Source organism: Boleophthalmus pectinirostris, unplaced genomic scaffold, assembly GCF_026225935.1.
Source record: "Boleophthalmus pectinirostris isolate CB_2022bp ecotype Guang Dong unplaced genomic scaffold, ASM2622593v1 HiC_scaffold_2823, whole genome shotgun sequence".
In the NCBI taxonomy this organism is placed as follows: domain Eukaryota; kingdom Metazoa; phylum Chordata; class Actinopteri; order Gobiiformes; family Gobiidae; genus Boleophthalmus; species Boleophthalmus pectinirostris.
Window position 1 is genome coordinate 1,120,393 of NW_026571288.1, and position 25,531 is coordinate 1,145,923.

Consider the following 25,531-nt stretch of genomic DNA (forward strand, 5'->3'; position numbering starts at 1 on the left):
ACTCCCAACGCGGAATTCAAAGTTTGTGTAACCAAGGAGAAATGTATTTTTGTTTTATTTTGAATTTCACCAAATCCTTCACTTTAATTAAATTTCCATTGGTATTGTGTGGTTTTAGGCATGGTTTAGCCTCTTTCCCAATGTTATTATTATGTTATTAAGAGTTGCACATTTTGCCTGTACTGTCCCTTTAAGAGCAACGTGGTTTGCGTGCTGCACATGTGCACCTCTCTCAGTCTGTACAATGCTACTGAGGAGGTGAGCACAAGTTTTAAAATATAAAAGTTCATTGTTAATATAATTACTGATAATCTACAAATCCACATGTACAAGTTGGACCATGTAGGAGCGGTCTCATGTCTATTGTTTAAAGTTTACTGTAGTTACATGTAGTTGAGAGCTAGCTTCAGCCTTCTCCATGTGTTTTCTTGCTAACAGGGGACTGATGAGCTGCGTGCATGGAGAAAACATGTGACAGAGATTTGTATTTTTCTTTCATTTGTGCAGGTATGTGCATTGTGTTTAAGATGTCAATAGATTGTTATGGAACATTTAAAAATATTATAATTCATATTTATTTTATGTTAAAAAAAATTGTTAAAATGTTTAGGCACATGTGCACCTCTCTCAGTCTGTACAATGCTACTGAGGAGGGGACTGATGAGCTGCGTGCATGGAGAAAACATGTGACAGAGATTTGTATTTTTCTTTCATTTGTGCAGAACCACCAGTAAACGTGGTATCCAGTATCCATTGGTCACCAGTGTCTCATGGTCCTTCCTTCAACCAGCGCAGTACACAGGGACACAACGCAGATATAATTAAGGGTTAACGGATGTGCACCAAAATATTAGACTGTTAATGACCAGATGCGCACCCGTTACAATGGTGCCGTGACCTTTCAAGGACTGATTCAAGGTTCGACGTCAGCTCGTTCGCCGTGGGAAGCTGCTGCCTCGCCCTTGGCATTTCAGTGTCACTGGATGGTGCCTGGTTTCTTTCTTTGCATAGACTAAGTTGTAGAGGTTTTCAGCACTTTTATCTAATGCTGTATGTTTCTCACAACTCTGTATTTTTTTTCTGTGCATGTGCAACGGTGTGAATCATGGCAGAGGGTAGCACTTACACTGTTGAGCGGGAAGATGATGGTACTGACAGTGTCCCTTTTCAGTTCCAGTTTGGTGTGGGTAGGGGGTTACACAATCGGACCCTTGATGCCAGGTCACCGGGTCATGGTGATACTGTCTTAGATAGTCCACAGTTTTCCTCAACACGTTTTGTGAGACATGATGTGCCTGGTCAAGTTCAGCAGAGTGCTGACTTAAGTGCACTTATTACTCAATTAGCTGATAAGATTGGTGAATCTATCACTGCTAAGTTACAGTCTGACAGAAGCATACAGAATATGACTAGTGACACTAACCTTACTGCTCAATTGCCTGACATGACTCGGTCTAACGTTAGTTTTGTCATGCATTCTGATGTCAAAGAACCCCCCATATTTAGAGGCGATGGTTCGGACAAGTTTTCTGTCCATGAATGGGAAAATCTTGTGGCTCTCTATTTGAAGAAACGCAACGTTCCCCTACATGAACAGTCACAGGAGATTCTGGCTAAACTTATGGGCAGAGCTGGTGATGTTGTCCGTATAAAATTGCGTAATGACAAGTCTATTAACCATGCTGCCAATCCCCAAGTGATTTTCGATATTCTAAAACAACACTTCAGTGAAATGACCTACTCAAACATGCCACTTGCGGACTTTTACAATACCTTACCAGTGCCAGGCGAGGATGCTATGGAATATTGGATAAGACTGAACAAGACGGTGGATGTGGCGCATGAATGTTTGCAGAGACAGGGCCGTAGTATCGATGATCCTTCCCATGAAGTCAGTATGATGTTTGTCAAACACTGCCCTGACCAGTCTCTTTCTAATGTGTTTAAGTTCAAATCGGCAGATAAGTGGACTGCCAGTGAAATCCAAGGGCGGCTCGATGAACATCTTCGGGAGAAGAAGTCCCGTGGTGCCACAATGAGACCGCACAAGCCTGGCTCTGCTGTTTATAGAGCCCAGTCCCAGTGTGTGCCTATGGTCGATGACCTCGGAGCAGGTGATGTTAGGCCATTGATGCAGTCTCCTCCCCCTGCCATTCCACCCAGTGTATTTGGTATTGATGCAGACTGCATGAGGAGTCTGGTGAGTGTGTTAGACAGGTTAATTACACAGCAAACACAAGCCCCAGCCAACTTGAGCACTCACTCTGCCCTGCCCCAACATCCTAAGAGAGCATGTAGAGTATGTGGCACTGCGGAACATTCCACTCTGTCCCACTGTAAAAGAGAGAACAGGTGCCTCAAATGTTTGTCTCCTGGTCATTGGAAAAAGGACTGTTCTGTCCCTGGCAACCAGCATCGCTCTAACTTGTCCAGCGCCTCTAGCCCACAAAACCAGCCGTTAAACTAGGGAACCCACATCTGTTGAGGGGTGGTGTGGGTGAAGTAGACAATCCCCTCCAAACCAATCTGGCCGACCTTTACACTGATGCTTGCGCTACAGCGCCGAAGGGAACTCAGATAGTGGTTCAGAGTACTCAAAGGGTTCAGGCATTTGGTGAGCTGTTTTACACACCAGTCTTGGTCAACAATGGTGTTAACCTAAGTGGCATGTTGGATTCTGGTTCGATGGCGTGTAGCATTAGTGAGGGTGCTGCTGAAAAGCTCAGAACAGCTGGATTGTTACCTGAAAAGCAAACACCCGCTGAGAATCTTGTGCTGATTGGCTGTGGTGGTTTACAGACAAGGCCTGAGGGTTTCTATGACTTAGAAATGCAATTGTATGGGATACACATTATGGTACCCACGCTGCTTGTGCCTGGCCAACAAGATGATCTTATTTTGGGCTCAAATGTCATAAAGCGCATCGTACATGTTCTGAAAGGGGTTGGAGATTACTGGGACGTAGCGTCAAAACTTGGTCCACAGTTTGATCCTGAAACTGATCAGTTTCTGTCAATGTTTACCAATGTTGAGCGCTGGAAGGGTAGCGCTGTTCCTGACAAGATAGGTACCGTTAAGCTCACCCAAGCTGTGACTTTGCTACCCAAACACGAGCACTTAGTCTGGGGTAAGCTTCCAGCTAATGTTCCTATGTCCCCCGGTAGTACTGTTATAGTTGAGCCAACCTCCTCTAAAGCCATGCCACGAAGTGTTCTCGTGGGTCGCCTGGTTACACCTCTCTGGGGTGATAGGTGGGTGCCTATGACCATTGTTAATCCCACTGACAAACCAGTCACACTAAAAAGAAACAGTAAACTGGCTGATGTTTCCCCTTGTTTAGCGATTGAGGATTTTGATGTTTTTCAGGGCCTTCATGTGGCCGCAAATGACCAACAAGGCGACTCTGACAGGGAAGGTGATGGCTCCCACTCCCCTTGTGACATGACCACCATTGTCAAATGCCTGTCTGACCTAGGCCTTGGAGATGTTGATATTGACTCATGCAAAGTCACCGACGCTTGCAAGTTAAGACTCGCTGAGCTGCTAATTGAGTATCATGACATATTCTCCAGACATTCATTGGACTGTGGGGAAGTGCAAGGCTACACACATCGTATCCGTCTCACTGATGATCGCCCTTTTCGGTTGCCATATAGGAGAGTTCCCCCGGCACATTATCAGAAGTTGCGGCAGGTGCTCAGCGATATGGAGGAAAGAGGGATAATTAGGAAATCCACCAGTGAGTATGCCTCACCTTTGGTCATGGTGTGGAAAAAGGACGGTGGTTTGCGGATTTGCACTGACTTCAGGTGGTTAAATGCCCGGACCCTGAAAGACGCCCACCCTCTCCCCCACCAGGCTGATTGTTTGGCTGCGCTTGGTGGCAACTGCCTGTTTAGTACAATGGATCTGACTTCAGGCTTTTTCAATGTCCCACTGCATGAAGAAGACAAGAAATACACTGCTTTTACCACTCCTCTGGGGCTGCATGAATATAATCGCATGCCACAGGGCCTGTGCAACAGCCCTGCTTCTTTCATGAGGATGATGATTGGAATATTTGGGGACATGAACTTTTCTAAACTACTCTGCTACCTTGACGATCTTCTCATTTTTGCCCCTTCTGAGACTGAGGCCCTTTCGAGACTCCAAACCGTGTTCCACAGACTAAGGGAGAACAATCTTAAACTGGCCCCCAAAAAGTGCCACTTTCTGAGAGAAAAAGTAGGGTTCCTTGGCCATGTTATTGATGGTGGAGGTGTGTCTGTGGACCCTTCAAAAGTTGAGGTCATTACAAACATGACTGTCAGTGATCTCATGGAAGAGGATGGCAGCACACCTTCGGTCCGGCGTATCAAATCGTTTCTAGGCATGGTGTTTTATTACCAACATTTCATCCCCAACTGCTCTTCTATCGCAAAGCCCTTGTTTGCACTAACTGCTGGCCAGAAGAGAAAAGGCAAGTTTGCAAAGACCAAAAAGTCACAGGGCACGTTTCGTAAACTTACCCCTGCGGATTGGAACGATGAGTGCGTTACGGCTTTTGAGCAGTTGAAATCAATGCTATTGGAGTGTGTTGTGCTTGCCCACCCTAACTTTGAAGAACCCTTTGTCCTGTCAACAGATGCGTCTCTGGATGGTCTTGGCGCTGTGCTTTCTCAAGTGCCCAAGGGTGAGACTACAGCTAGGCCTGTTGCTTTCGCGAGCAAGACCCTAAGTGTATCACAGCGGAGGTACCCGGCCCACAGACTTGAACTGTTAGCTCTCAAGTGGAGTGTTTGTGAAAAGTTTAGCCATTGGCTGAAAGGGCGGAACTTCACTGTATGGACGGATAATAATCCGCTCACATATCTTCTGACGAAGCCAAAACTTGACGCTTGTGAGATCCGCTGGGTGTCAAAGCTCGCCTCATATTCTTTTGAGCTCAGACATTTGCCGGGAAAGGGCAATGTAGTGGCAGACGCACTTAGCCGTGACCCCTTTGCAAAACCTGTTGGTCAGAGACTTTTGTCAGAGCCCTACTCCCTGCTCATTCAGGAAATGGATGAGATGAAAGAGCAATCTGTACAGGATGTTTTCAGAGTTACCTGTCAGTATCAAGCCCCCAGTCCTGATGCTCTTTCAAACACGGTCATGTGCAGTGCAGCTGAGGTTAAGGCTCTTTGTCAGTGCCATTGCGAGTGGGTTAGCGCGGCTGAGTCCAGAGCTGTTAGTCTAGCTCAGCATGTGCAGCAGCTGTCATGTGGTCAAGGCGCTCCCCCTGTTTTGTCTGCTTCAGATCTTCAGTTTGGCCAGCAGCAAGATCAGGCTATTGCTACTGTGTTACCTTTTGTCGCAGCTAAGAGAAGACCTACTAGGCGTGAACGGTTTGGTGTCGATCCCCAAGTGCTCAGATTGTTGAAGCAGTGGGACAGGCTAGTTGTTCGGGACGGTGCACTGTACAGAGTAGTTCATGATCCTATGTCCAAACAAAAACGTTTCCAGTATGTTTTGCCATGCAATCTGAAAGACAAAGCACTGTCAGGCCTCCATGACATGGCGGGCCATCAGGGCCAGGACCGCACCCTTTCACTGACAAGGCAACGGTTCTACTGGCCTGACATGGAAAAAGATGTCCGCGAATATGTAAGATGTTGCCCCAGGTGTGTGTTTGGAAAATCTCCGGAACCTTCCGCTCGGGCACCCCTTGAGAGTATTAAAAGCTCTACACCCATGGAACTAGTTTGTATAGATTTTTGGTCAGCTGAAGATAGCAAGCAGAGGTCTGTAGATGTTTTAGTGGTTACTGACCACTTTACAAAACTAGCCCATGCCTTTCCTTGTACCAATCAGACGGCTAAACAGGTTGCTAGAAAACTGTGGGATAACATCTTTTGTGTCTACGGCTTTCCTGAAAGGGTTCATTCGGACCAGGGCACAAATTTTGAAAGCAACTTGATAGCAGAACTTCTCAAATTGGCTGGTGTTGCTAAGTCGCATACTACTGCTTATCATCCTATGGGGAATGGAGGCACAGAGCGTTTTAACCGCACCTTGGGTAACATGCTTCGTACACTTCCCCTGAAAGAGAAACAACAGTGGCCACAACAGATTCAAACCCTGACATTTGCTTACAATGCTACTGTCCATGAAACCACTGGCTATGCACCATTTTTTCTTGATGTTTGGCCGTGTCCCGAGACTGCCAGTTGACATTATGTTTAAGCAAGTGTTGAGTGACCCTACTGTAACCGACTATGACTCCTATGCAACTTCCCTGATTGACTCTCTTAAATGTGCCATGGACATTGCGCAAAAGCATGCGGCTTCTGAGCAGCAGCACCAAGCTACTCAATACAACAAACGTGTCAAGGGAACTTACCTGTCAGTGGGTGATCGTGTTTTAGTCGCAAATAAAGGGGAAAGAGGAAAAAGGAAACTTGCCGATAAGTGGGAAGACAAAGTGTACACTGTTGTTGATGCGAACCCCAACATTCATGTTTACAGAATCAGTGATGCGGATGGCCACTCAAAAGTTGTACACAGGAATCTTTTGCTGAATGTAAACTTCCTGCCACTTCCTGTCATACCTGATGAGCCCAATGACACTGACCGATCTCTATTCAATGACGATTCCCTCATGGACAATTTGAACAATGACTCTTTTGAATCCATGTCCAATGATGCTTTTGCTGCTTTGCCTGATTTAGGGCAGTCAGTTTGTGTTGACTTGGTTCTTCCCAGTTCCCCCCATGACTGTCTAGCTGACCCATTTTCACCTGACCATGACTCTGTTGCTGACTCACATTCAGTGGCTTCGGGTTCCACTGGCCCCGATGCGAGCACAGGGGACAGTACCCGAGTAAGGACTCGTGCAGGGAGGTTAGTGAAATCAGTGAACAGGTTGATTGAGTCTATGGTTCATGTACCTTATTTCAGAAACCGACCTGGTTTATTCAGTGACTAGCCTCAGTCTGTTTTTGTAGCCTGAGAGATCTTTGGTTGTACTGTTGATTTCTGCTGATGCCGTTGGCTGCATTTTCCTTGACAAGTGTCTATGAGAAGCATTTATGGGTCCAGGCATTGTGTGGTGTACACGGCACTGCATTTACCTGAGGGAATATTGAGACTTGATCACCCTTTTTATTTCCTGAATCTTGTGTGCAAGGTAACTTTTCAGTTGGGTCATGGACTTGGTCCGTGAATTGCTTGTGACAGATTGCTGTGGTAGACATTCCCCCCCCCCCCCGAGGTCCTGTGTAGACTACGTTCAGGATGTTGGTGAATTTCAGGAGGGGTGATTGTAACCAAGGAGAAATGTATTTTTGTTTTATTTTGAATTTCACCAAATCCTTCACTTTAATTAAATTTCCATTGGTATTGTGTGGTTTTAGGCATGGTTTAGCCTCTTTCCCAATGTTATTATTATGTTATTAAGAGTTGCACATTTTGCCTGTACTGTCCCTTTAAGAGCAACGTGGTTTGCGTGCTGCACATGTGCACCTCTCTCAGTCTGTACAATGCTACTGAGGAGGTGAGCACAAGTTTTAAAATATAAAAGTTCATTGTTAATATAATTACTGATAATCTACAAATCCACATGTACAAGTTGGACCATGTAGGAGCGGTCTCATGTCTATTGTTTAAAAGTTTACTGTAGTTACATGTAGTTGAGAGCTAGCTTCAGCCTTCTCCATGTGTTTTCTTGCTAACAGGGGACTGATGAGCTGCGTGCATGGAGAAAACATGTGACAGAGATTTGTATTTTTCTTTCATTTGTGCAGGTATGTGCATTGTGTTTAAGATGTCAATAGATTGTTATGGAACATTTAAAAATATTATAATTCATATTTATTTTATGTTAAAAAAAATTGTTAAAATGTTTAGGCACATGTGCACCTCTCTCAGTCTGTACAATGCTACTGAGGAGGGGACTGATGAGCTGCGTGCATGGAGAAAACATGTGACAGAGATTTGTATTTTTCTTTCATTTGTGCAGAACCACCAGTAAACGTGGTATCCAGTATCCATTGGTCACCAGTGTCTCATGGTCCTTCCTTCAACCAGCGCAGTACACAGGGACACACAACGCAGATATAATTAAGGGTTAACGGATGTGCACCAAAATATTAGACTGTTAATGACCAGATGCGCACCCCGTTACATATGTCAAAATTCTTTGGCAGCTAGAAATAAACATTCATGATGGGCTTTGAACAGTAGTAATAAGAGTATAATTTTATGCACTGCAATTGTATGTGTACCTTGGTGGCTATGTCATAAAGTGTGCTGTCACTCCCAGAACTGCTTCCACCTATCCCTCCTCCTCCTTGAGTAAGTAGCAGTGAATCAAATAACAGTTTTTGTTTGTTGAAGATCTTTGGAAATATCTATTTTCATGCATCCCAAAAACCTCTGGGTGCTGGGGTGAATGGCAGTTCCTTTAAAACACAGGTGTCAAACATAAGGTCCGGGGGGCCAGATCCGGCCCTCCAAGACCTTTAATGTGGCCCTTGGGTGATTTTCTGCAAAAATATTTTCATTATATTTTCTATTAAAATATTGGTAATTTTCTGCGGTGCTGAGCATAGCAGCGTCTCCAGCGTCTCTGTACGTGGCCCCTCCCACCAGAGCAGCACAAATGAAGACTTGTCGCTTTCCAAACGCTCTTAAAGGACGATCGTTTTGACTGTTCACCGTGACACACTCAAAAGTGGAGCAGAGTGCAGGATTTTCCAAGAAAAACTGACTTATTCCTATTTGAATACAAGTTCATGTTAAAATATTGTGTTGAAATTGAATTTTTCTTAAAATTTCAGGTTGTTCATAATATTATAATATTATAATAAGAAAGAGTTCATCAATTAAAAAAGATTTCTGTAATAGATTTGCATTTCTCTGCACAAATATTTGAACTTATTATCTTTGGGGTTTTATATGACATGAGTTTTCTGATCTGGCCCCTTTGGGATCAAAGTAGGTTGGATACGGCCCCTGGACCAAAATGAGTTTGACACCCCTGCTTTAAAACATGACACAGACACATTTTACCAACATAATTTCCACATTGCATTCTTTTCATTATTATTTTACCCTGATGAATTCTATATATCCTTCATATACAGACTTAGGTGGTGCACAGTAATCTCCACTGGGTGAGAAGGCATAGTGAGGTTTCTTGATGATGTTGGTGTTGTAAAAATCAGCTAAAATGGTCAACAGCAGTCGTCTGTAACAGTCATCATCAGTCACCCTGCCTCCGTAGTTACACTCTCCAGTCAAATACGTTATAGCTTCAAATGGCACCTCATCGTATTCATTAACAAACAGCTAAAGAGAAAAAAAGTAAAACTTTAACATCATTTTTTTTCTTTATTTCATCATCACTATACTGTAAAATATACAATAAATAATACAAATAACAATACCTGGAGCTGTCTGATGCTTATGCGCAGATCAGACTCATTAAAACCATATGGAATATTCCAACCTAGTGGACCACATTTTTTTCTCTCCTGAACAAGAGCATGGAAGAAACATAGTCCATACAAGAGTTTCTCCCAGATCTGAAAGATAAAATTTAAATGTTTATCATCGCTACAGAAATTGTGTAGTGACTAGAGCCAGACCGATATATCGGTTGGCCGATATTATCAGCTGATATGGGCACCTGGAGGCATATCGGCTATCTGTCGATATGCTTGCTGATAGGGGCCGATATTTCACGTGGGCATGTGATACATCGTTAAAAATCTTAGACTCTCTACATTCTGTTCATTTAATCCAATTTACAGACAGATAAATGTCCTAATATGTGGCTCCGCATCAGTATTTATCTACGGAGTCATTTGTCTGTGTGTGTGTCCGTACTGTCCCTGAACACACCACAGAGTCGCGTCACTCACGTGTGTTTGTTTACACCCGCAGCGGTGCACAACACTGAGATTATATTCTTTTTAAAGACAATCGGTTTGAGTCTGGATTAAAAGGACATTTATTAGTGCAGATTTGTGATGTGAGGAGGAGCCTGTGTGAGCGGTGAGTGTTGGAAATATGTCGACTCTGAAGCTAGTTTTGGTCATTTGTATGGGTTAGCTGCTGTAGCTTTCACACATAAACAGGCTGTTTTCTATTGGCATATTTGTAAAGTGACTATATTGGCCGTATATTTTGTTACTGGACCTGCGTTGATATGTAAATGAGCTGTGAATAGAGGTGTGAATTATGACATTTGCGCATATAATTAATTACGCGGCGCGCACGTATTTACGGCTAAAGGCTAATAGCGATTGTTTCTTTACTAGTTATGGGTCCGTCGCGAACGAAATGACTCTTAGAGCCGACTCTTTGAAGCGAACGACGGGGGCCTGATCCTTACTGGGAGTCGTGTTTTCTCTTTCTCTCACTTTTTTTCTCTTCACGCCGCGTGCAGACTCGTGGTAGTTTGACAGCAGCAGCGGCTAAAAACGAAACTTTGAGAAATTTGCGTGTGCATAAGATAAAACAAAGGAGCATATTTGGCTGTAGTTTAGCATAAAATAAATAAGTCCCGGTTTAGTCCTTTTTCAGTCCTGGTTTAGACCTGGTTCAGTCCTGATTCAGTCCTGCTTTTAGGTCGTTTTCACACCGCTAGTTCGATTATTTGGTCCGTACCAGGCAATAAAATTGTTATTATGTAGCAAATACACTCCAGTGTGGTCCGCGTTCACACCGGCAAACGAACCAAAACTGGTTCGATTGACGTGTCTCTGTTTCCCCGGTAAAACAGCGATACTCCAGTTATCAACTCCGATGTTCCTGTTAATACCACGGGCCGTCCTCCTCTCAAATTATCACCATGAACTCATAAAACAGCAACATGTAGAACTTTGTACAAACTCACCGCATCAGCCCAGAGTTCGGGTAACAGCAGCAGCCAACAGTGCTCAAAGTAGCGCGCAGCTCCTCAGGACGGGGCTGGGGTCTGGTCCTTGGTCTGTTACAAGCTCGTTGGTCAGATGGTCCGGAGGCTTCATCCTCCATGTGCTGGTTCCAAACGGTGGCGAAAAAGACCAGTGCTTGATGGACTGAGTCCGAGCGGGTACGTTCAGTCGTCTGCGCGTTGGTTCGGTGTGGGAAAGCAAGAATGCGCTGTGGACTACAGGTCCGGGCGCGCTGCTCCGGTTCTCCGCGCTCAAGAACCACGGCTGGTTCCAAGATGGTACAGCATCCGGACAGAAGTGTGAGTCCAGTTTGGTTTGTTATATGTTGTTCTGAGCGTCCGTCCTCCGCGCATTTGGTTCTTCCCGGGGAAAGCGCTTCCTCAGGTCGAGGCTCCCCGCTCCAGCTCCTCTGAGCCCGGCCTGAACCGGAGCTGCCCCCGCTGGTTCGGGACTCTGGTTTGGATCTAGTCCGACTGTATTTCTCACACTAGGCTAAAAACAGGGACTTTTTTTAAGTTGTATCAATTGAATGGGCGATTGCCTATTGCCATAAAATTATTTGGTTAATTAAAGCCTAAAATAACAAATGTTGGTTGCTGCGTGATCACGGGGGAACACCGGGACTTCTCTGTGCGTGTAGGTCCCGAACAGGGGTACGCACCCCCAATTTTGACTCACTCTGGAGCCACACGTTCGCACACTGATACTTGCTCTGATCTTCGGGTGTTTTCACACCGACAGTATTTGGTGCGCACCAAATGGTCCATTCGAACCAAAAGTGGTTAGTTCGGTTAGTTTGCGTTGGTGTGAAAGCGTCAATTGGACTCGGACCCGAACCAAATCAAGCGGACCGAGACCGCAAAAAAGAGGTGGTCTCGGTTCGCTTGAATCCGCACCAAATGACCAACTATGGTGCGGTTCCTCTGGTGTGAACGCGAACCCGGGTCCAAACCATAGACAGTATGGACAAACGGACTATTCGAAATGCATCATGGGAGGGACACGCGTCTCCTCTGCCTGAAGTGACGCTGTACGACTCCAGCGCAGTAACAGATTGTTGTCCAGATGCAGACGCGATTCATTTTCGAATTATTTTACCAACAATGGCCAATACAGAGAATGTAACACACGAAGATCAGAGCAAGAACGTGCGAACGTGTGGCTCCAGAGTGAGTCAAAATTGGGGGTGCGTACCCCTGTTCGGGACCTACACGCACAGAGAAGTCCCGGTGTTCCCCCGTGATCACGCAGCAACCAACATTTGTTATTTTAGGCTTTAATTAACCAAATAATTTTATGGCAATAGGCAATCGCCCATTCAATTGATACAACTTAAAAAAGTCCCTGTTTTTAGCCTAGTGTGAGAAATACAGTCGGACTAGATCCAAACCAGAGTCCTGAACCAGCGGGGGCAGCTCCGGTTCAGTCCGGGCTCAGAGGAGCTGGAGCGGGGAGCCTCGACCTGAGGAAGCCCTTTTCCCCTGGAAGAACCAAATGCACCAAGGACGGACGCTCAGAACAACATATAACAAACCAAACTGGACTCACGCTTCTGTCCGGATGCTGCACCACCTCGGAACCAGCCGCGGTTCTTGAGCGCGGAGGACAGGAGCAGTGCGCCCGGACCTGTAGTCCACAGCGCATTCTCGCTTTTCCCGCACAGAACCACAGGTCTTTCTCGCCACCGTTTGGAACCAGCACATGGAGGATGAAGCCTCCGGACCATCTGACCAACGCGCTTGTAACAGAAGACCAAGGACCAGACCCCAGCCCCGTCCTGAGGAGCTGCGCGCTACTGAAAGCACTGTTGTCTGCTGCTGTTACCCGAACTCTGGGCTGATGCGGTGAGTTTGTACAAAGTTCAACATGTTGCTGTTTTATGAGTTTATGGTGATAATTTGAGATGAGGACGGCCCGTGGTATTAACAGGAACATCGGTGTTGATAACTGGAGTATCGCTGTTTTACCGGGGAAACAGAGACACGTGAATCGAACCAGTTTTGGTTCGTTTGCCGGTGTGAAAGCGGACCACACTGGAGTGTATTTGCTACATAATAACAATTTTATTGCCTGGTACGGACCAAATAATCGAACTAGCGGTGTGAAAACGACCTAGACGTGCTTTAGTCCTGCTTGCAACAAAACAATCTGAAGAGCCGCTTGGGAGCCAAAAGAACCAGCAGCTTTTAGTGAGCTAAGCCAAAAGAGCCGGTTCTCTAAAAAGAACTGGAATACCCATCACGAGTGTCTAGAATGTGATGCAAAAATGCCATTAAACCAACCTACTGTCTGTAAATATGATGTTAAGAGGCAAAATAACAATAAATGTTGCCTAAATAAACCCAATTTAAAATCCACCAGAGCCAAACCTAAGTTTTTTAAACAATTCAACATTTACAGTGAATTTTTACATCACTAAATATATCGGTGATTATATCGGCTATCGGCAGCTCCAACTACCATTATATCGGTTTCATATCGGCCACAGCAAAATCCATATCGGTCGGGCTCTAGTAGTAACCTTTTGTAAATGGGAATCTGTAATCTTCTTACCGTCTCTTTATTGGGACAACTGCTGAAGTTTGGATCAGATATCGGATCAGACAGATAAGACTGGAGAAGATTTTATTCGAAGACCAGTAGGAGGCTCATTTGTCATTTTAACACCATTTTGTAGAATTGGTAAACTAAAGAGAGACAAACCACAATGCTTTATATGAGGATTATCAAATTACATTTTACCAAATAAAATAGGTTAGTATTGCACCTTTGCAGATGGGTAGCTTGTAAAACCAAAGTCTAAAGTCAGGATGGCATGTTTCTGGGCTTAGGTCTTCACAGATTTTCTCTAGAGTGGACATCCAGGAAACGGCCAAATGACAGTTTTGCAGACACACCCACGACCCGTCCTGCATAGCTGTCGCAATCATTTTTGCAGCAATGGGACCTTGGCCTTGTCCCAAAGATATAGACTGGAACTTTGTAGCCGCCATGTTCTTGTCAGTGGCAAATTTGAGCAAACCTTTGGAAAGAATATTTTTTTAGATGACAACTAACAACAGATGTCATATAAAGTAGTACTTAATGAAAAAAGAAAATATGCAGCATAAGTTGAAACATGTATACAAAGAAAAATACTTACTGGCCATAGGATCCGCTCCAGGACACAGAACAAATACAAGTGGAATGGTGGCGTTAGAGTCTTGATAACTTTTACTTAGGTCAAAAGGAGGTGGTTGGACAAACTTCTTCCCCAGTTTGTCAGTCAGATATTTGGTAATAGCTGGTACCATCTTATCAGGTTGTAGACAGCGAATTATGATTATCTTCTGAAGTTCATTGCGTTTTTCACACCAGGGTGCAGGTAGAGGAGTGTTTGCTGGATCTTTGCTATCATATATCACCTTGAATTCCCCAGGGTTTTTGATGAAATCATTTCTGTATGCATAAGATTGTAAGTTACAACAGAGGAGGAATGAAAAAAATAAGTTTGTCTTTCTCAAATAATGAGCGGCATACATTGGAGTAGAAATTGTAGGTGAAGTGATCAGTGAGGTCTTTGACTTAATTGCTGATAAAAATAAGATAATTAAATAGATAATATGAGTCATTTATGCATAAATCATGTAAAAAAAATGTAAAGGGTTAATCTATCTTCACGTTTTTGTCAGTACTTGCATGAGCTATATGCGGCAAATACTTACCTGTCTTGGATAGAATTAATGTATAGGTTGACAAACCAGCTGAGAGAATACTGGTACATGGGGTCTATATTGCTCAGGTCAGCAATACTGAAGAACAGTGTAGATGAATGCTTTGCTATTGGTCTATAGCCTTCTCTAGATTCTGCTATTTTTGACCTCTGTTTTCTCTGCAATCTGAAACACAATTTCAGAATGTTAGTTTTCATGTTTTATGTTATTGTTTGTAACCTTTTTGTTTACAGACCTGCTGTTTCTTTGTTATCTCGTTTGACAACAATCTTAGCAGAATCTAAAATCTGAATTGCAGACTCATCTTCCAGAATATTCCCCTTTGAGGATTGTAATGTTTCCAGTATTTTGTCTTCAATTTCCTTCAGCTGTCTTTTATTGGCTGCTGACTGTAAGATTAAGGCATTTCTTTCCTCCTCCAGCTCTGGTCTGTGGAGCAAATGGAGCACAAGCAATTCTCTGCAAACTCTGACAGACATTATATAAATTTGCTATATAGCATTATGAGTTTGAACACTACCTTTCCTTGGCAACTACAATCCCCAAAAGCTGGTCCTCTAAGCCTTCAGGGGTTATCATGAAATTAAGCAGAGACACTTTGGTGGATAGTTCGGGCAGATAGTGTGGGTTTCTTAGTTTAGTAGTGATGTAGAAACGGAAATCAGAAGAGTACTCAATCACACTCTCTCCAAGTCTGATATAGTCAACACCTCCTAGAACAGTACAAGACTACAAATTAATATAACATATGTAAATAAGATCAGTCTACTTAGCTATATTTGCATCACCTTGTTTGAATGTCTGCTTGAGGAGCAGTGGTTCCAACGAAGGGTCAAGGTCTTCTCCCACATTTTCAAGCAGGAGTGGTGTGCCGAACTGGATGCAATTTTCCAATGTTCTCATATAATCTGCATCTGTCAGCTTTATGACACTCAGGTTGTTGTCCTTTTCTGAATTCTTCACCCACTTGTTTGCTTGGCCTTGAGGATCAATCATTAAAGGCCTACAATAACATACACATATTAGATGTTATTTACAAATATTTATACTTATTATTGTATTGCAAACACTTACCATCATTGGGAAGGCCTGCAAATATTCCAAGCCCTGATCTTAATTGGATCTCCCAGAGTTTTACTGAGGGAAAACTCATTAGATGAGGGAATATTTCTTGACTGCAAAAAAATATTTAAACATAAATAGAACTTACTAATGAGGCTTTTTTGTTAATTATTTTTTAGTAATTACATACTTTGCAGAGGTTAGTCCACTCTTTTGTACAGTGCTGTCTGAAGCCTGCTGTAAAGGCTCCCAGATAAGCAATGACACCGGCCGAAATGAGGACATCCCCAGTCAGGTTGTCATAGGTGCTCTGCAGGTCATCCGCCTAAAACATACATAAATGTAAACTTGAGTACAAGTTTAAAGTAGATAAAACCATTAACATAAGCATAAACAAATGTTGCCCTTTCTTTACCTTGTCTTCTCTCCTCCAAGACCACCAATAAGCTTTTCAGCTCTCTCCAGTTTCCTTGCACACAAATCTACCTGGAATTCTAATTGTGCCTTTTCTTCTGTCTTTTCTTCAAATGTTTTTTGAAGAGCAGCCAAACGATCCTCAACCTCTTTGAGCTCAGCTCTCTTTCGGTCCAAGTGGGCCATAGTGGTTGCAAGAGACTGCTTGGGCTTTTGCCAGTTTGGCTTTCTTTTTGGCTACAAGCCTATAGGCACACACAATTTCTATTTTAGACTAAAACCAATGACTTAAGATAGGACATGAACAGCTCAGCCACACCAGACCTTAGTCACACTGTCATTCACGTCCATTGCTTTTATCCATTTACAAAGGCCCTCTGCTGCTGAAGATGCCTTCGCCACTATACTGGGGTCGAAGTCGGGATTACTCATGTACTCACTGTGAATCTTTTGCATCACAGATACCTACAGAGGCAGAGGAAATATAGTTCATATTTATTTATCAAGCATCAAAACATAAAGATTGAATAGTACACACGTTGAGAACATACAGGAATATTGTCCTTGTCGTACTCTCTTAGATCTCGTAAAAAATTAATATTACCCAGTAGCTTCTTGCTTGGTCCCCAGTAGTCAAAAACCTATAAAATATTACACACACTTATGAGCATATTGTTGACAATAACTAAAATATGATAAAAATGTAATAGAACATACCTTTTTACCAGTTCCAGCGGGGTCAGCGACTTTATCTGGTTTTATATCCTTCATTAGACACATAGCAGCCATCACAAGCTTCACTCCTGGTGGTGGGTTTTTCATTGACTTCACAATAGTGACATCAGAAGGCTGAAACATGGAAGCAGTTTAATTTACTGGAAGGTCAAAGCACGAAAGTTTGTATGGCTACATGGGACACGTAATATAGATTAAAAGAGGAAATACCAACCTTCAAAGTATCTAAGGCTGAAGGAGCAGTCTCTAGAGCAGAGATGGCTTCAGCCAAATTCACTCTCACATTCATTCTATAAAGCTTGGGCTTCATTCACTTTTACAGTCGCTGCTTCTTCATCAACACGAACAGTTTTACTCTTAGCTTCCACTTCTTACTGATTCAACTTCAATAACCTGAAATACAAAAAGGCATAGATTCAGTTGTCAGTTGGATTCCTATGCTTTATTGAAGATTTACAGCATGTGAGATCAAAAACAATTATGCCCACCTTCATCATTTTTGTATTGTCAATTTTGGCTTGTTCCAGTTTGGCTGTAGGTCTATCAGTTCCTGTTTCATTTCTCCCACCTAAGGTATATAGAATAGAGTGTGTTGAGAGGGTTGTAGGGGCCTGAAATGACATGGTGGCTTTATTAAGTGTCCTCGCTCTTTACAGCTGAAGACAGCTGTTTCTGAGGTCTCCCCACATTTATGCTGCCCATTAAGACAATACTGTTCAGTTCAGTTTGTTTTTTTACTCTACAGGGAATCTGATTGTGCCATGCAGTGATACCAAAAGTTGGCACACTATTCACTAGTGCAGAGGTGTCCAAACTTTTTTTCATCGAAGGCCAAATCACATCTCAAATGAGGCTTAGAACATTCATTTTAGGTCTGTATCACAATGCAGTGTGATGTTATTGGGGTTATAGTGGCTGAATTACTTGCTGTAAAAAATGAATGCCTAGGGCCAATTTAACAGAAGGTCTGAGGTCCAATAAAAATGGTTTGGACACCCCTGAACGAGTAATTAATGTAAGGGTTTTGTTTACTGACTTTCACATTACCAAGCCTCCTCAAATGGTACAGTCAGACGGTGAGAAGATTCTTTTGTACACACCTTCTATACTGTGTTCATTTGGAAAATGACTACCCACAATTGTGCCAAAGTACTTAAAAATGCTCAACACACAGAGCAGAACATTTTATATTGAAACTGGAGCAGTTTCTTGGCCACATTCATTTAATTCCAACTTGTATAAATAAAACAGAGAAGATACAATACTGCAATATTGTAGAATATACAGTACCTGAGATTCTGCAAAAGCTAGTTTATCCAAACCGTTAGTTCAATGTTGCTTTGCCTTCATAACAATGTCTCTTTTTTCAGTAAGTAGCAGCCGAAAAGCTGCCATGAGCTCCAAATAGGATGTAGGAGTCACACAGTTATAACGGCCAAGTTCTGACAGAAATCTGCAACAAGTAGTAGTTTGTTTAGTAAATAAGACTAAATGAATGCATGTAAAATCCCCAGGCCATACCTATCAGAGAGCTGCTTTAGAGAAGTGTGGAATGTTTTACATATTGGTATAACCTCATGTCGCTCTATTTCAGTCATTTCTAGTGTCTTCAGGAATGAAATAGCTACTCTCCCAAGAGCCTCTTCTGGCCATGGCTAATATACAAGAAAATGACAATGACATTTCAACTTGACTATATGATGCATGACAATTTTACACATATTTCCTGAGATAAAAATCTTTTACCTGAAACCAGTCAATAGTGCAGCAGTTAATGAGAGATGGAAACTGTCGCACTCTGTTTCTAAATGCATTTCCAGTTGGACTGAAGGCCACCACAATGTGCAGGTTTTCTCTGCAGCGTGCAATAAAAAAGGCAAACAGAGTCAAAGGACTCAGCTCCACATTCTTGTTACCAGCCTGAGCAATAGGGCGTATGGCCTATGGAAAAAAATAACAAAATAAGAAAAAATACTGAAAATCATCTAAGTAGTTAATTGTAGTATAGTTTACCTCCATGATCTCTTGCTTTTCATCTATAGCAAAGAGATTAGGAATCTCTCCGGTGTTCAGGACACTGTCCACATCCTCAAGAAATGCTTCATCTTTGATTTGAGTATCCACTCAACACAGTCTTCTGACCTTTCACCCCAGCATTTTTCATCAGCATCTATAACAAATTCAAAGACAGTGTAACTACAAAGGTTACACATCTGTAGACCTTATCAAAGATGTTTATACAACGCTCACCTTGAGATCACCCCTCCACTCGGTCAAGCCGTAGCTCTTGGAGATTTCAGGCTGAAACATGGTCATGTGGGCCATAAAAGTGGCCAGACGGGTTATGGACTGTCGACCACTGCCTCCCAAACCCACCAGCAGAGCATTCCCACCAGGTTGCTTTAACACACGACTAATACGAGACAGGTGCTCTAAAACATAACTATGTGACAAAACAACATATTCAGCTGTAAAGCTTTTGATATGCATTCCAAAAATAACACTAGAGTATATAAAAATATTACCGAAATATAACAAGGTTCATGCGGCTCTTGTTCATCTGGTTGTATTCTACCAGACAGGACTCCACCACTTTAGCAAATTTGTCCACTGATGGCACTTCAGCATACAGACGGTCCTCATCTTCCAAGTCAGGGGTCATGTAGTCACCAAATAAATGATTATGCATGTCCTCTTCCACAAGCTTAAAAATTGCATTAATTAATTCACCTAAAAAAACAATACACTAAGGTGGAACACACCTTTTAATCTTACTTGATTGCCCGTTTTTAGATGTTCAAAGACTTGATCAAATGATTCTTTGAAGTTATCGTGAAGAATGTTGCTCATTAGCCGGTAAAGCCAGGTGCGGTCACTGTCATCCACCAAGCGGTCGTAGTAGACTCGGAAAACCTCGTGAACAAACAAGTGGATCATAGCTTGCTTGCTTTCAAGCGACTGTTTCTTCAGGAGTAGACACCCTTGGATCACTCGAGAGAAGTCACGCAGGTTAAAAGTGTAATGTGATTTGGCTGGAGTAGGAAGCCCACTCCATGGCCTTCTTGTAAACCTGTGTAGCCCAAACCACATAATTAAAAAAAAATGAATGTAGCAAAACTATGTAACATTATTGATTTTACTAAATTTACCTCCATGGTGGCTGTGACAATTTGATTGCCAATGGTGAAATATTCAGGGGGAAACTCATTGTTTTTTAGATAAAAGGACATTATGTTGGAGAATATGCGAACCATTGTATCATCACTGAAGACATTAATACTGCAGATGTTAAAGTGTCTCAGGAAGCGAGATGTAACAGCATTTCTTCCTCCACCAGGGGGACCCATTGCAGAGATAAATTGAATGTCTACTAGGCAGATTCTGGATGTGTCCTTGAGATCATACCTGCAAAAAAATATAGATATAAATAAAAATAATCACTTCAGAATTTAAAGCAAATATTGTACCAGTTTCCATGGTCCATGAACTGTCTGAGAAGTTCCACTGGTGGTTGTGCTCCAAACTGTTCCAGGGCTGGCATATTCACATCATCAACAAATATTATGCACTTCTTTCCCATTGGGGGCCCATAGACTCCTTTTCTTCGCTTATCTAATCTGGACATGATGATATTCTACACAAAACAAGTACACATTTTACATTTTGAAATCTAAATAAAAAATTGAATATAATCCCGATAGTTTACTTGTGTCTGATTGGCACTTGTACGTGCTGAAAAGTTGATGAAAAAGGGTAGATAGAGATCTTTGTCTAAATTGTTCAATAGTTTGTCCTTGATATACACAGACTTCCCAGTGCCAGTGAGGCCAACAAACAAACTAGGCCTGAACAGAGAATACACACAGTAAATAAAAGCATGTTATTTCTACTTAAACCTTCAAAATATAATGCTGTATGTCAATTTGAGAACGGTACGCAGTGCTTGTAAAAATGCTTACACTGCATATGTGATACATAGATCCATAAGGTATGTATAACGGACCATATCAATTGTGGGAACAATTATCTCTTGCACTTTGGCATTTTTGCCCCTTAAGTTGACATTCTTGATGCCGTCATTCCAATGAATCCAGCGACCTTTACCTTTAAACTGTGCAAAAAAATATTCATTAGCATTATTCATTGCAGTAATTGAGGTAATTGTGTAATTGTAAGTAATAACACAGTAGTACCATAAAAGTAGTCGTAAACTAGACCTTTTTCATCTAGTGGACATTCCCATTTCCCAATGGCCTCAGGAATAGGGTTTTTGTCTGTCTTTCCTGTTAAAGTGGTTCTAAAGAACTCATTAAACTTCCCCCTGCTCTGTGCACAACTGCCCCCTACTGACCACACTAGAGAGAAGGCAAAGGCAGCCTGTAGAAGAGAAAAGAGAATAGAGAATTTAAAAACAACTGGGATCAAAGTGATAAAAGGTTGCTCTCTCAATTTACCTTAATCCAAACATGAAGGATTTTGTCTTCAGGGTGTGTCTTGACAGGTTCAGATAGCAGCATTTCAAACAGACGACACAGTGAGGTTACTGTCACTAGTCGGGACAACTTCCTGTAGAAAAAAATGCATATTTACAATACTGATGTTCTTAATTATATGTGTAAATATAATTTTATTCATTTTCATCTGAGGCTTAGGCTACCTTGCAGTATTTGCGCGGCATTCTCAGGGCAGGGGGTAAAAGCCAGTGAAATAGTTCTAACAAAAGGGTCCTGCTCACTGGACTTTGTAAATCCTCTGGAAGAGTATTGATCCAAGAAAGAACTAAAGGCTCCCAGCCTAACTGAGATGGCGCCATATAGATCATACCACATCTACTGACTGTAGCAGGCTGCAGAACAAAAACAGTAACTACTTTTACATGCTTATACACTAAGATAACATTTGCATGCTTATGTACGAGTATCTGGTAACTTACAGAAGCTTGTGAAAGATCCATAGCCTCAAAGATAAGGCTCATCTGATTGGACATCTGAATAATCTCACCACTCATTAGACACAGCTGTCAGGGTCAAATAAAAATTTAAAGTGTACATGACATACAAATTAATTAATTCATTACCTTTTTGTTATCATCAAGTACTGTGTTCATGCTCTCAATCCACAGAGTATCTATGGGTCCATCAAACACTACCCATTTAGGTTCTGGTGTCTCAGCTGATGCAAATTCCCTAAACGTGTTAGCCACGATACCATCTGTCCACTTAAAAAAATTATAATTGTACTGCATAAGGACATTTTTCACAGTCAGTAGCAGTTACATATAGACACTGATGTACCTCATGGGAAACCAAATCAAACTGCCCGAAGAGCTGCCCCATAGTGATGGACTTAGGGTTCAGTGTCCTGTAAATGACCTTCTCCTCCCCTTGACCCTGTTCATTCATGAGAGTCAGTGTGTCTGCTAGAACATGTAGAACTTTGGTCTTTCCCGCAAAAGATTCTCCAACCAACATGAAACTGGCAGAGATAGATACATACAAGTAAGGATAATGATGTGGTAAAGTATATCATTTTAATATTTAACAGAAAATAAACATACCCATGTCTCACAATCATCATCTCATATGTCTGAATCATCTTCTCTAAAAATACTTGAGTAGGTTGGACATTGTGGCTTTTGCAGCACTCTTCAGCAGCTTTATAAAACAACTCAAATCAAATAAGTTTATTATTGTATATATAAAGTATAAAGTAAAGAAGCTTAGTAAATAAACTAGATTCATACCTGATAGTCAGCTTTAGGAAGGGAGATTCCAGGAAACAAATCACTGGTAATCCCATTGAATAGAGGAATATCATGAGACAGAAATTTAGGCTCATTAACATCTTTTATAGATCTCAAGAGCTATAGGAATAAAATAAAATAATATATTACAAAATGCTCAAAAACACATTGTCAGTGAAAGTTTATAGTTCATACCAGTATATCCTCATTCTCTTCTGGATACTTCAGTTTGAGATTTCCAGCTGCCACAAGTACAGCTTTTACGGCCCTCATGCCATAGTCATAGTGAAACTGGGAGGAAAGCTGCTCTGAGCACAGTCTGTAGGTCATTACTATCTTCACTGACAATGGTTTGGCATTCAGAAAGCCGTACGAATACAGCGAGATCTCAGCAATCAAAGCATAGTTTGGGACCATCATGGCAACAGTTCGAAATAAAACCTGGGAAAGAAAATTTTTACTGTCAGGTTAAAAAGGAAAATATAGCAAATACAGCAACATAACAAAAAAGTGTTTAGTTTACCTTAAGATTGTCAGGTAGTTCCGAACGCCCTGCATAGCCTGGGTTCATGGTGATGGACACAACGCAGTTGGGATTAAGTTGAGTGTTGTTCCTTCAAAATCAAAGTACTCCAGCTTCTGCTCAATGGCTCTCTGAATACACAGCACTTGTTGAGCCACGACAGAAAGCACTTCCAGTTCAATTTGATTGAACTCATCAAAACACGCCCATGCACCTGAAGATGTCAGACCTTTGAAAAACTGTAAGAGGAAATGTTATCAAATGAGTTAACCACATGCATGTAGGTTTAACATAATGTAACACAAATTCTAACCTTGCCCATTGCAAAATAATCCAACCCATCTGAACAGTTAAACACAACACACTGAACAGCAAGTGCTTTGGCCAAATCCTTTGTGGTTTCAGTTTTCCCTGTTCCTGCTGGACCCTCAGGAGCACCACCCAGGTTTAGGTAGAAAGCCCCAATCTAAAAAAACACAAACAGTTAAAGAAATCATGATATATTACACCACTACTTTTTTTTTTTTTTTTTTTTACTTACCAGAGTTCGGTAACATCTGTGTGTCAGTGGAGTGATGATTAAACGTGGAGAGTTGCTAAGATATTCATAAGCATACTTGACATCACAGTTGATAATTCTAACACGCACATTGTCAGAATTTTATGTACTTTATGTATATTTCAGAATCTTGAAATCTTAACTAAACTAATTTTAAACTAACCCCTGCTCTAATAGCTTCATGTACTTCCAATGTCCAAAAGATTTGTGAAGTACAAAGCACCACCTGTCCAGGCCACTCCCTCACCAACTGGCTGTGGGTGGTTTCAGCATAGGCCTGAAAAGGACATAATCATACAGTTAAATGATACACACAAGATCTTAATAATATTGGACATGAATTCACTAACTTCTCTCGAACAAGCAATCACATCATTAACACTGCGCAGCATCACATCCTCCACCTGCACCAGCCACTTCTCCACTGCCCCTTTGCCCTCTACTGTGGAAATGTTCTGGACAAGGGCAACACACTCCCCTTCACTGCTATACATGGCCTACAGGAGAGAATGATTATTATGTTGTCATTTTCGTGATAAAATAAAATAGAGCATAATGTGCACCTGGATATCCAAATTGGGTAAGAAGTCCAGTTTAGAGATACCCTCAAAACACTTTTTAAGGTGTGGCTGAACTCGCAAGGGATCCTTGGTCTTTGACAAAATCTCTAACATTTCATCATTTGACAAGAAAAAGAACCTGATGACAGAAACTATAACTGTATTGGTGTTGTCTAAATTTTTCTCTTTGTATGTATAAAGCACATTCATCATCTTACCTTGGAAAGAAAAGGCGCTTCTTTTCAAGATATGCATTTAGACCTTTCATAATTGTGTCCAGTAGGTTATTGGATTCCTGTAGCTTTTCAAGTAAACCAGGCAGTGATGTTGCTGGTAGGATCTTTAAAGCAAGCAGAGCATATTATCTACTAACATATAAAGGCTTATGTTATAGCCATAAGACTAATAACATTACAACATTTAATATAATGCATGCCATAGGGTCCTTGACACAGTGTCTCATGACCTCTCTCCAGATTTTATCAACAGTTTGGAAAAGATGTCCCTCCTCTGGAATTTGATGCATGATGTCCTGAGAGGAGAAAATGGGTTCCAGATGAAGCCATTGGGCCTGCACTTTTAGCCACTCATCAATGGTTCCTTGGATACGAAGCAAACGATGTTCCCAACTCTGTATAAAAAAAGAAAATCAATTAATGTGAAGTAAGCCCGATATGTTTTTGTAAAATATCAGTAACCTGCCTTGATTTCATGTTCAAATGGCTTAATAAATGGTGAGCCCCTCATTGTCTGAGTCTTAACTATTTGGTCATCCAGCATAGTTTGAATCTTGTCCAGTGACATTAGAATAGATACGCCAGTCTTCAGATGCATATCTATAGAAACTAGAAGGCCTAAGCTTTAAAATGGTGCCTCACACAAGTATGTGGGTTCTAAGGTTTTCTTTTAATAAGCTATGGCACTTGGGTATGTAGTGCTATTGTGCACACGCCAAAATAGGTGGATGGTAACAGGTTTATGCCCAGTGTTGTGGAGTAACGGATTACATGTACCGCCGTTACGTAATCAGAGTACAAATTATGAGTAACTGTATTCCGTTACAGTTACTGTTTCAATGAGTGGTAATTGGATTACAGTTACTTTGCTGAAATAAGTGGATTACAAGGCGGTATTTTCCTGTTTTTCACATTTTGTGCTACATCCCATTTATTTATTTTTTTATTTCGGTAATTTCACTCATTGCCTGAAGTCCAAACAGAACACGCGCGCAATAAGAGCGATGGAAACGTCATGTTAAAGTTGGCGGTGTCAGTCACACAGTGGAAGCAGCAGTGCATTGGTAAAAACGCATTTGTGTCTT

General features: G+C 41.9%; 1 pseudogene; it reads right to left on the minus strand.

Moving 5' to 3' along the window:
- Positions 1–7,754: 7,754 nt before the first annotated feature.
- LOC129410865 (dynein axonemal heavy chain 12-like) lies at positions 7,755–24,990 on the minus strand (annotated as a pseudogene).
- Between the last annotated feature and the right edge of the window lie 541 nt (positions 24,991–25,531).